Below are 13,151 nucleotides of genomic sequence, written 5' to 3' on the forward strand. Positions count from 1 at the left end.
CCTGAACTCAAAACTTGGCAGGGATGTGCCTTTTGCCACTCAGGGGAAAATCTGGCCAATTTGGCTGATTTAATAGCTTTTGAGAAATCATAGTTATCACGTGCTCAGTAGAAACTTCGTAGAGCTTTGCAGCTACATTTCCCAAAGATTCTGTCTGCCCTGACTGTGATCCAGATCAGTGCTGCAGGGGACTGAGTAGGTCTTTTTCTGCAATTGCAGGTCTGTGCTGCTGCAGGCTGGGCCAGGCACTGGAACTGAAAACAAAGAAACTCTCTCCTGTGCTCTGTGTCCCTCTGCTGATGCCCAGGGAATTTGAAGGAGGAACCTGGCTGATTCAAATGCACATGGTACAAGAGCTGGACCTGAAAGGGGCAACCAAAGGAGTAGATTGCAATAACGAGCAGAGCACTGGCTTGATAAGGAGACTGGGATGGGCGTAGGAGCCATGGGCCTGGCCAAGAAAGGTGAATGGGAGTCAGTGAGGGAGGGGAAGGAGCAGAGACTGACAGAGAGCTCTGAGGGCTGGGGCTGAGATGAGAAGCCTGGGGATTTGGTATTGGACAAGGAGCCACAGGTGGGGAAGAGACGTGACTGGGACATAGAAAGGTAGGAGAGAGCAAGCTTTTGGGAAATGCACAAAAGTGTCTGCCCCCTAGAAACACTCCAAGCCCCCTCCCTCCATGCCTGGGTTGGAATGCAAGATTTCTGAGTCTCATCATTCCTCTGCTGTCAGCAAATCTCTATGAAACGCATTGTGAAGTGCATCTCATCCCTGTTTAGCGCTGAACTACTTAGCGATGACAACCTACTACAGCTATCTGTTACTCCATTAGCTCAAGTTGCAGAGGTCCTTGCAGTGGATCTAAATCAGTGGTCCCCAAACTTTTCAGGATCGTGACCTCCCTTAGCCCTGTCCATGCCCCCAGGAGCCAAGGCCACACAGACAGGGATAAGGGGGCTGGGGCCTCAACTAGGGGCGGGTCTGGGGCTGGAGCATAGCCAGGGGTGGGAACCAAGCTGCAGCCAGGGGCCAAGGCTGAGGGTGGAGCTGGTAGCAGAGCTGTGGCTAAGGAAGGAGCGGGGCTGGGTGGCACTCTCTCCCACCTCCCGTGGGAGATGGCCTGCACCCCGCTGTGCCCCCTGCTCTGAAGACAGAATTATTTAATTAATGGGTTTTTCCATGGTGCTCATCACCATAATGGCTGAGTGCATCAGAAACATTAATTCAGTTTATTATCACAATATCCTCATGAGATGATAGGCTAGTATTGCCATTTTACAGCTGGGGAACTGAGGCACAAAGATTTAGGTCAAAAATATCCACTAATTTGAGATTCCTTGGATCTGATTTTTCAGAGTACTTAGCATTATGTAGCGCTTTATATGGTCAAAGCACAAATGCCAATTCCAGCTATGGGTGCTCAGCACTTTTGCAAATCAGACCCCCGGGTCAAGTGTCACCAAGAAAATGAGGAACACACCATTAGTTACCATTTGTAAATACATTGGTTTAAGGCCAGTGTCATGTAGGAACTCTGTGGCAGAGGTAGGGTAGAATTCAGTTTTTCCTGGGCTGCATTCAGCTCTCTTAATCGTCAGACTATCCTTTCTCTTCCTGCCTCATTCACTCTGCAGCTTTCAATTCTTCAGCAAATGATGCAGGCATCTAGTAGACAACAGCCTTTTTACTACAACTCTAATCCATCTGCTGAGCTGGTCCATCCTGTGCAGTGAATGAGGCAGGAATCTGGTGGAAAAATAGTATGTGATCATGTGATTAAAGACTGTCTCATAATGTATATGCTCAAAGGCACTGTATTAAGTTTCCATAGGCCACCTTAATTTTGGCATTTCCTAACTTTTACTTGCTTGACTTCACAACCTTAATATTCTTGTAATGTAACTTTTTGTGTATGTACATATGTTATACAATGTAACAAAAGATCTTATAAGGAACAACATTAATCTTGCTATGGGAAACTTAGTCAGATAACAAGTTCTATGTGATAAAGATGAACTTTAAGATAGTTTTTCACATATGTAATGTGTATAAGGTGGGTGCAGTTGGTATACAAACTGAAATGTAAACCCAAGCCTTGAGAAATTAAAATCCTGTCTGAGAAACATGTTATAGAAACACATTTCTCAGGCTCAAAATCTCCCTGATCTCAGCATGAAACATTTCATTTTTCTATTTTAAAGTATCCTCCTGATAGTTTTATAGGGTTATTTTTTTTCCTCCACTGTCAACTCTCCAGCATGAAGGGTTCGGCAGCATTGTTAAAATCCCAGCTCTTCGGCTTGGTGACACAACACTTTCATTGTTAAGATTGCGAATGCCCTGTCAGCTCTTTTTCTGTAAATCAGCAGGGGATTGAAATTGACAAAAATTCTCCTCTCTGAAGTTTCCTAGAACAAGAATCTTGTCACTTTTAATAACCTGCCAACTCACAAGAACTTCTTTTTGGGTTTTCCAGCCTTGTGGCCAGGATTAGCTTCTTGAAGAGCTAAGTTTTTTCACTAAGTCGGGGACACTTAGTTCAGGGGTTCTCAGACTAGGGGTTGCGAGGTTATTACATGAGGGGTCATGAGCTCTCAGCCTCTACCCCAAACCCCACTTTGCAGCCAGCATTTATAATGGTCTTAAATATATTTAAAAGGCTTGCTATGTGAAAGGATCACCAATACAAAAGTTTGAGACCCACTGCTTTAGTTATATGTTTAATATATTCTATTTTTAAATAAATAATTAAAATAAAAATTGGGGGTTAAGGAGACTAATACACATTTTTGACTTGTCACCCTGTCCCATGTTTCGTATAGTAGCAGCCAGGTGGCCTCTGGATTACTCACCATATCAAGCGGTGAAAATTAATTTCATACCCTGCAGCTTTTGTGGATGTCATCTTTTTGTATCATGCTGCAAACATAGACACTTGCAAATGCAAACATGTGGCTGATTGTTACTGTTTTTTTGTCATTTTATACACACTGTACAATAGTGAAGAGTGAAATGTTACTGTTTATAGCATGGGCATTGTGAGTGGAAGCATCTGATTAACTAGAAAAGGTTCTGGCTCTCCAGATATCTGATATAATTTCTTAGGTTGACATGCATTAGCCACTTGCCTTTCAGCATCATTCCACAAAATTAAAGGAAAAGAGTATTAGGGGATGTATTCTCCTTATCTGGATTTCAAATTTTTATTATTGATGTTAAGCTCATACAGTCTGAAAGAGCATTTCCAGACCTTTGCTGATAGTCAGCAGCTGAACTCTTCAAGTGACAAGTCTGACAGTCATTTCCCCTTTTAAATACAAATTTGTTCAAAAGGAAGTTAGAAGGGCAAAAATTAAAGTCGAAAGGTAAAAGGAAGGTTGGAGTTCTTCTTTACCTTATTTTTTCTTGCCAATACCTATTTCCTCACAAGCAAAACAGGGAATCTGAAACTAAGTCAGTGCTCCTGACTTCTGAACTGTCTAATACTTAAAATTCTGGAGAAAAATATTAATTAAGAATTGTTTTGGTTTTAAGGGTCTTCATGGTTTTGTAAAATGGAAACAAAGGCAGTGGAAAAAATCTACAGACAAGAATATGTTAAAACCCATTTATCATGTTTCAGATACAGTACAATTTTTAAAAAGAATAGAAACATACTTGAAGCAATGGTACTGCTTCCAGGTGATATAAATGACAAAACTCCCATTGACTTCTGTAGATGCAGGAAAGAGTCTCTCATTAGAGAGAGTCGCGAAAGAATTGTAAACTCTTTTTGGGGTAGGTATTGTCTTTTTTGCTACACCACCTGACACAGTAGGACTCCAGTCTTGGCTCAGATCTCTACTGGGAGCTCAGAACTTTGGAAACCTAATCCCATCTTGAACTTTTACACCCTCCTAGTCTTTAAATGGTTTAAACTGTCTGCCTCATCTGTAAAATGAGAATAACACCTTGTGACTAAGGTATCTCAAAAGTGTTGTGAGGAAATTAGTGAAGTGAAAATAAAGTGCCACGTCAGTGCTAAGTATTCAATTGTTCTTTTAACTCTCACTTCCCCGGTGAATGAAGGTACTTGGAGTTCAGGTTTTTGTCTCATATGCCTCAAGTGTGTTATCTCACATGCAGTCCCACTGGAAGGATGAGCGGAAACGTGTACCCCTTCCTTCCCACAGACAACTTTCCTCTACTGCATGATATTGCCCTCATCATTGCAATTTCAGTGGTAGTTATATGGTCAAATTCAGACGGACAGGGCCTGTAGCAGGGATAGAGCAAAACAATGAGAAAGAGGTTTTAATATGTCACTCTCTCCAGGTCGTTGTTTTATAACAGTGGTTTTGATTTAGCCCCATTTCAGGGCTCTAATCTATCCAAAATCTCACCTAATTTCATTATTGTTTTGCAAAAATTGACTTCAAAAGAAATTCTAATGTGCATCTTTTCTGAAGGCAGCTTTAATAAATTGTATGGAGAATTCTTTGAGTAGATTGTGTCATCTATATGGTAAATATATGGAAAGTAATTTTGTACTAAAATATTTTTGAGGTTTTATTTCTAAATGATGTGAGATTATTTTATGCATTTGAATTGACATATTGTAACTATGAAACAAAAAGTGTCTTGAAGGCAGAGTTCCTCGAATATTTTCAAGGATCTGGAAGATGAAAGTTAGTTTTGGTCTTAATACATTAAATTTGAGTATGTGCTAAAAGGAAAGTTCAAATGCTCTTTGATGTCACAGTTACTCATACCTTGTGTCACATATTTTGATGAAATAGACATCTTGTCCTTTTTTAAGACACAGTGACATTCAGTATTTTTAATAGCACAATTTCAATGTACCATATCATGTTTTAAGCCTAAAAAGTCATCTGATTAGTTCAAACTGAACTGGTTACTGCACCTTCAAATAACTTTAGAGTGGAGCACCTGTAAATGATCTGATTTCTTGATCTGATTTCTTGAGCAATCCATGCTGACTCTTTCCTGTAATTTTTGTGCATGACAACATACATATAGCTTTTCTTGTAATTCTTGTATATTCTCAATGAAACCAAATCTATTTCATCTGTTGTTTCACTTTTTAAGTGTAAATAGTTTTCAATTACATTGCTTCTCATGGTATTTGTTAGAGTATTGCTTTTTTTATAATAGAGAGTACAGTACATACATGGCAACACTCTGTGTAGATGAACTCCCCAACATCACAGATTACAAAACCATGGAAACAGGAAAAGAAATCTAATTTTAATTTAGGCAAGGATTCCATAGCAACAGTTGAATGAAATCATAGATCATAGACTTTAAAGTCAGAAGGGACCATTATGATTGTCTAGTCTGGCCTCCTGCATAACGCAGGCCAGAATCTCACCCACCCACTCCTGTATCAAACTTGTGTCTGAACCACTGAAGTCCTCAAATCATGGTTTAAAGACTTTAAGATGCAGAGAATCTTACAGCAAATGACTCATACCCCACGCTGCAGAAGAAGGCGAAAAACGCCCAAGGCCTGTGCCAGTCTGCCCTGGAGAAAAATTCCTTCCTGACCCCAAATATGGCGATCAGCTTAAACCGTGAGCATGTGGGCAAGACTCACCAGCAGACACCCAGGAAAGAATTCTCTGTAGTAACTCAGATCTCACCCCATCTAACATCCCATCACACTAATAGTCAAAGTTCCAATTAATTGCCAAAATTAGGCCATTCGATCATACCATCCCCTTCATAAACTTATCAAGCTTAGTCTTGAAGCCAGATGTCTTTTGCCCTCACTGCTCTAGAAGGCTGTTCCAGTCCCCTGATGGTTAGAAACCTTCATCTAATTTCAAGTTTAAATTTCCTGATGGCCAGTTTATATCCATTTGTTCTTGTGTTCACATTGGTACTGAGCTCAAATAATTCTTCTCCCTCCGTGGTATTTATCCCTCTGATACATTTGTAGAGAACAATCATATCTCCCCTCAGCCTTCTTCTGGTTAGGCTAAACAAGCTGAGCTTTTTGAGTCTCCTTTCATAAGACAGGTTTTCCATTCCTCGGATCATCCTAGTGGCCCTTCTCTGTACCTGTTCCAGTTTGAATTCATCCTTCTTAAACATTGGAGACCAGAACTGCACACAGTATTCCAGATGAGGTCTCACCAGTGCCTTGTATAACGGTACTAACACCTCCTTGTCTCTACTGGAAATACCTCGCCTGATGCATCCTAAGACCACATTAGCTGTTTTTCACGGCCATATCACATTGGTGGCTCATAGTCTTTCTCTGATCAACCAATACTCCGAGGTCCTTCTCCTCCTCTGTTACTTCCAACTGATGCATCCCCAGCTTATAACAAAAATTCTTGTTATTAATCCCTAAATGCATCACCTTGCACTTTTCACTATTAAATTTCATCCTATTACTTTTCCTCCAGTTTGCAAGGTCATCCAGATCTTTCTGTATGATATCCTGGTCCTTCTCTGTTTTGGCAATACGTCCCAGTTTGTGTCATCTGCAAACTTTATTAGCACATTCCCACTTTTTGTGCCAAGGTCAGTAATAAAAAGATTAAATAAGATTGGTCCCAAAAACTGACCCCTGAGGAACTCCACTAGTATCCTCCCTCCAGCCTGACAGTTCACCTTTCAGTATGACCCGTTGGAGTCTCCCCTTTAACCAGTTCCTTATCCACATTTCACTTTTCATATTGATCCCCATCTTTTCCAGTTTAGCTAATAATTCCCCATGTTGAACCGTATCAAATGCCTTACTGAAATTGAGGTAAATTAGGAATTTCCTTTGTCTAAAAGATCTGTTACCTTTTCAAAGAAGGAGATCAGGTTGGTTTGGCATGATCTGCCTTTTGTAAAACCTTGTTGTATTTTGTCCCAATTACCATTGACCTCAATGTCCTTAATTACTTTCTCCTTCAGATTTTTTTCCAAGACCTTACATACTACAGATGTCAAACTAACAGGCCTGTAGTTACCCGGATCACTTTTGTTTCCTTTCTTAAAAATAGGAACTATATTAGCAATTCTCCAGTCGTACGGTAGAACCCCTGAGTTTACTGATTCATTAAACATTCTTGCTAATGGGCTTGCAATTTCATGTGCCAGTTCCTTTAATATTCTTGGATGAAGATTATCTGGGCCCCCAGATTTAGTCCCATTAAGCTGTTCCAGTTTGGCTTCTACCTCGGATGTGGTAATATCTACCGCCATATCCTCATTCCGATTTGTCATCTTACCATTATCCCTAAGCTCCTCATTAGCCTCATTAAAGATTGAGGCAAAGTATTTATTTAGATACTGGGCCATGCCTAGATTATCCTTAACCTCCACTCCATCCTCAGTGTTTAGCGGTCCCACTTCTTCTTTCTTTGTTTTCTTCTTATTTATATAGCTATAGAACCTTTTACTATTGGTTTTAATTCCCTTTGCAAGGTCCAACTGTACATGGCTTTTGACCTTTCTCACTTTATCCCTTCATGTTCTGACCTCAATAAAGTAGCTCTCCTTGCTGATCCCTCCCATCTTCCACTCCTTATAGACTTTTTGCTTTTTCTTAATCGCCTCTCTGAGATGCTTGCTCATCCAGCTTGGTCTGCAACACCTGCCTATGAGTTTTTCCCCCTTTCTTGGGATGCAGGCTTCTGATAGTTTCTGCAACTTTGACCTGAAGTAATTCTAAGCCTCCTCCACCTTTAGATCCACAAGTTCCTCAGTCCAATCCACTTCCCTAACTAATTTCCTTAATTCTTTAAAGTTGGCCCTTTTGAAATAAAAAAAATGTAAGTTTGGCAATATTTACTGGACAGCTATAGTACAGAGTTAAAGTGCTAGACCTGCTGTGTGTATAAAAATTTCCTGCACATTCACTACTTGTGTTTTCTTTAATCTTAATCATAAGTTTTTCTTCCTTTAAAAAAATTGTTAGCAACACAGTTCAAAGAAAATCAGCCCAACTTTAAAAGCAATATCAATCAGGAATTTTTAAAAAAGTAGACACTTTTAACTATGTACTTGAAAAAATAGGAAAAGCAAACTATGATCAAGGTGAAGAGGGAGGTTTTTATTTCTACATTTTATTTGTTGAACTTTGAAATTGAAAAGAAAAAAAAAGCTATCCTCAGAGAGGAGGGATAGCTCAGTTGTTTAAGCATTGGCCCACTAAACCCAGCGTTATGAGTTCAATCCTTGAGGAGGCCACTTAGAGATCTGGGGCAAAATTGGTCCTGCTAGTGGGCTGGATTTGATGACCTTCCAGCTCTATGAGATAAGTATATCTCCATATATTATGACACAAACATGTTCATCAAAAGTTGAGTAGATTTATGCCTGGTTTTAGGCTGCCTAACTGTATTAATAGCCCACAAAGCTGTAAATACTATTTAGATTTGTAAGTTTTTCATCTTTGAGTTGGAATAGGTGCTGTTTGCAGAGAAGTCTTCAGGAATCCCATAGGCTGGTTTGTATTTGGATGATACATGCCTAATGCCAATGAATAACTGTTTCTGCTATTCCCCCCCCCCACTCACTGAAGTGCAATGATTTGTCAGTACATAGCAGATTTTAGGGATCTTATGTGGACACAAGCACTTTCTTTGGTGTATACCCTATAGCTCCGTTACTAAAATTTAGTCCTCTGACGACAGACTCTAGAGCTTATGCTATTACGAAAATACCCATAGTGGCAATTGTAGCCCTGTTTCCATTGTAGGCTACCCTTTTTCCCTTTCCCGTGACTGTCTAACTCTGTCCCTGCTAGTCTGTATGACCTGACACTGCAGTGAGTTCACACCCAGTATGTGAAGTGTTTGGTCAGTCAACAAGAGGAAGCACTGAGCATGGCAGATAGTACATGTATCAGTGTGCCACAACGGAAGTATAATCTAATGCCAGCACTGGACAGCAGTGGGAATTAAACACTTTTTTTTCTCTTCTTTCCCAATGGACATAATTTAGGGGACCATACTAGATCTATCCAAATGCAAGGGAAACCCAGCAGATGTTCTGAAAGATCCTGGATTAGATTTTTTCTGAGAAGGGGGTGGCAATGGGAGAAGACTCGAGAGGTCAGTAAAGCGTATGTGCAAAAACAACGAGGAGTCTCATGGCACTTAAAGACTAACAGAACCCCACTTCTTCAGATGGAAGGAACACTAGATGGAAGGATAAACAAATGTAGATCTGCGATTAGGGTTTTTGACTTCTCGAGGGCTAATTTTAAAGAGTTAAGGAAATTAGTTAGGGAAGTGGATTGGACGGAGGAATTAGTGGATTTAAATGTGGAGGAGGCCTGGAATTACTTTAAGTCACAGCTGCGGAGACTGTCGGAAGCCTGCATCCCGAGAAAGGGGAAAAGAACCATGGGCAGGAGTTGCAGGCCAAACTGGATGAGCAAGCAACTCAGAGAGGGGATTAGACAAAAGCAGAAAGCTTACAGGGAGTGGAAGGAAAGCAGGATCAGTAAAGAAAGCTACCTTGCTGAGGTCAGAACATGTAGGGATAAAGTGAGGAAGGCTAAAAGCCGCATTGAACTGGAACTTGCAAAGGGAATCAAAACCAATAGTAAAAGGTTCTACAGCCACATAAATAAGAAGAAAACAAAGAAAGAAGAAGTGGGGCCGCTATACACTGAGGATGGAATGGAGGTTAAGGATAACCTAGGCATGGCCCAACATCTAAACAAGTACTTTGCCTCGGTTTTTAATAAGACTAGTGAGGAACCTTGCGATGATGGAGGGATGATAAATGGGAATGTGGATATGGAAGTGGATATTACTGCAACTGAGGTAGAGGCCGTACTTGAACAGCTTGATGGGTCGAAGTCGGAGGGCCCGGACAATCTCCATCCGAGGATATTAAAGGAACTGGCGTGTGAAATTGCGAGCCCGTTAGCGAGAATTTTTAAGCAATCGATAATCTCGGGTGTTGTGCCGTATGACTGGAGGATTGCTAATGTAGTTCCTATTTTTAAGAAAGGGAAAAAGAGTGATCCGGGTAATTATAGGCCTGTTAGCTTGACGTCTGTAGTATGTAAGGTCTTGGAAAAAATTTTAAGGGAGAAAGTAGTTAAGGACATAGAGGTCAATGGTAATTGGGACGAACTGCAACACGGATTTACTAAAGGTAGATCGTGCCAAACCAATCTGATCTCCTTCTTTGAGAAGGTGACGGATTACTTAGATAAAGGAAATGCGGTAGATATAATTTACCTAGATTTCAGTAAGGCGTTCGACACGGTTCCGCACGGGGAGCTGTTAGTTAAATTGGAAAAGCTGGGAGTGAATATGAAAGTTGTAAGGTGGATAAGGAACTGGTTAAAGGGGAGACTCCAGAGGGTCGTATTGAAAGGTGAACTGTTGGACTGGAAGGAGGTCACCAGTGGAGTCCCTCAAGGATCGGTCTTGGGACCGATCTTATTTAACCTTTTTATTACTGACCTTGGCACAAAGAGCGGGAATGTGCTAATAAAGTTCGCGGATGACACGAAGCTGGGGGGTATTGCTAACACGGAGAAGGACAGGGATACTATTCAAGAAGATCTGAACCACCTTGTAAACTGGAGTAATAGAAATAGGATGAAATACAATAGTGAAAAGTGCAAGGTCATGCATTTAGGAATTAATAATAAGAATTTTGGATATACGTTGGGGGAGCATCAGTTGGAAGCGACGGAGGAAGAGAAGGACCTTGGGGTACTGGTTGATAGCAGGATGACTATGAGTCGCCAATGTGATACGGCTGTTAAAAAAGCAAACGCGATTTTGGGATGCATCAGGCGGGGTATTTCCTGCAAGGATAAGGAGGTGTTAGTACCGTTGTATACGGCGTTGGTGAGACCCCATCTGGAATACTGTGTGCAGTTCTGGTGTCCCATGTTCAAGAAGGATGAATTCAAACTGGAACAGGTTCAGAGACGGGCTACGAGGATGATCCGAGGAATGGAAAAACTGCCTTATGAAAGGAGACTCAAAGAGCTTGGCTTGTTTAGCCTGGCCAAAAGAAGGCTGAGGGGGGATATGCTCTCCCTATATAAATATATCAAGGGGGTTAACGTTAGGGAGGGAGAGGAATTATTTAAGTTTAGTACTAATGTAGCCACGAGGACGAATGGGTATAAACTGGATATTAGGAAGTTTAGACTTGAAATTAGACGAAGGTTTCTGACCATTAGGGGAGTGAAGTTCTGGAATAGCCTTCCGAGGGAAGTAGTAGGGGCAAAAGACTTTCCTGGCTTTAAGACAAAGCTTGATAAGTATATGGAGGGGATGTTATGATAGGATCGTCAATTTGGGCAATTGATCTTGAATTACCACCAGACAGGTCTGCTCAATGGTCTGCGGGGAGATGTTGCATGCGATGGGTACTGAGTTGCTGCGGAGAACTCCTTCTTGGGTGCTGGCTGGTGACTCTTGCCCACATGCTCAGGGTTTAGCTGATCGCCATATTTGGGGTCGGGAAGGAATTTTCCTCCAGGGCGGATTGGCAGGTGCCCTGGAGGTTTTTCGCCTTCCCCTGCAGCGTGGGGCACGGGTCGCTTGCTGGTGGTGTCTCTGCAGCTTGAGGTCTTCAAACCATTTTTGAGGATTTCAATAACTCGGTCCTGGGATAGGGGTTGTATAAAATTGGATGGGTGGGGTTCTGTGGCCTGCCTTGTGCAGGAGGTCAGACTAGATGATCAGATTGGTCCCTTCTGACCTATGAGTCTATGAGTCTATGAGTCTATGAGATGCATGGAGTGAAAATTTGCCAATACAGGCATAAATATGTATAAGAGAAGGCAGGTACCTTACAAGTGGTGAACTCCCAATAACTGATGAGGAGGTGTCAATACCAAGAGAGGGAAAATTGCTTTTGTAGTGAGCCAGCCACTCCCAGTCCCCGTTCAAGCCTAAACTAACGGTGTTAAGTTTGCAAATGAATTGTAGCTCTGCAGTTTCCATTTTTGAAGTTTTTTTGTCAAAGAATGTCTACTTTTAAGTTTGTTATTGAATGTCCAGGGAGATAGAAGTGTTCTCCTACTGGCTTTTGTATGTTACCATTCCTGATGTCTGGTTTGTGTCCATTTGTCCTTTTACATAGAGACTGTCCAGTTTGGCCAATGTACAAAGCATATGTGGAGAGTCAGATCAAGTCTGGGAGCAGTAGCCACAGAGGAAGCAGAGGGAGGCTAAATCTCTGGTTGGGCCTGAGATCCAGCATAGAAATGAAAGAGACTTTCTGATCCAGTCTCTATTTCCTGACTAAATTCAGTTAAAGTTACATGCTGTGGCAATGGAACTATGTCAGTTTCCTCTTTGACACTGCTTTGGATGCTTGTTCTGATCCTGCCTATTTCATAGTCAAATACCTAAAACTATCTCTCTTTCCTCCTATACTTTCCTGTTGTATAATGCCAGGTTAAACCATTGCTGGAAACTAACTTAATATATAATAGTGATCTTCCTTTTTACTCTAAGCTACAGATTCCTCTCAGAGTGGTTTCATCTCAGTTCTCCTAAATACTTCCTTTTAATAAAAGTTTGCAGAGTAAAAAAGTCAGTTTTTGCCAGTCTGTGTTGACTGAATGCTCCTGTCATAAATTTCAGCTGACTGTTTAGGACCAGGAACTAAGTCAAGATAATATACCAATGAGAAGCATTTGGACAAAAAACAGTCAAAGTGGTCTGAGGACTCACCTTGCTCCCTCAATCTAGCAGTCAGTAGTGAGTTTGCAAGGGCTTTCATAGAAGAGGCAGAACCTTGGGCAAGCAATGTGAGCACCGTCTTAAATAAACATATACACATTCCTTGATAACACAGATACTTGTGATTCCTAAAGAAGGTTAACGCAGAACATCCCATTCAGGTACATGATTCAGCTCTCACTGAAGTCTGTGGGAAAATTCTCATTGATTTCAGTGCTGCAGGACCAGGACCCTGTCTTTGCTCCTCTTCCCCACTGAGAATCTCAGAATGAATTAATAATGATGATCATTAGGGTTTATCCAAAGAAATAAAAAGTAGGAATATTGCACTGTGCCAGACATGTATTGGCTTCAAATAACTACAAGCAACCTGCACTCAGTGCTATTTGATGATGAACCAGCCTGTCATTTGATATGCTTTCAGGAGAGACCAGAATGAAATGTCTTCACATCCACCTGCTGCAGCTGGCAAATGA

General features: G+C 41.2%; 2 protein-coding genes across 24 annotated transcripts in view; both read left to right on the plus strand.

Annotated features, from left to right (window-relative positions):
* LOC127042868 (uncharacterized) overlaps positions 1-9,822 on the plus strand; it is a 972,530-nt gene extending 962,708 nt beyond the window's left edge. Inside the window, exon 2 of the mRNA XM_050936354.1 lies at positions 9,778-9,822. The gene's annotated coding sequence lies outside the window, so the exon portion shown is untranslated. The remainder of the gene's footprint in view (positions 1-9,777) is intronic.
* The window catches only part of NRCAM (neuronal cell adhesion molecule), a 364,115-nt gene that overhangs the window by 105,916 nt on the left and 245,048 nt on the right, over positions 1-13,151 (plus strand). The window contains exon 1 of one of the 23 annotated variants that reach the window (XM_050936054.1): positions 329-347. The exons of the other annotated variants lie outside the window; for them this stretch is intronic. The gene's annotated coding sequence lies outside the window, so the exon portion shown is untranslated. Of the gene's footprint in view, positions 1-328; positions 348-13,151 lie in introns of those variants that run through there. 23 annotated transcript variants of the gene reach the window in all.

The sequence above is a fragment of the Gopherus flavomarginatus genome, chromosome 1, assembly GCF_025201925.1.
Source record: "Gopherus flavomarginatus isolate rGopFla2 chromosome 1, rGopFla2.mat.asm, whole genome shotgun sequence".
NCBI lineage: Eukaryota > Metazoa > Chordata > Testudines > Testudinidae > Gopherus > Gopherus flavomarginatus.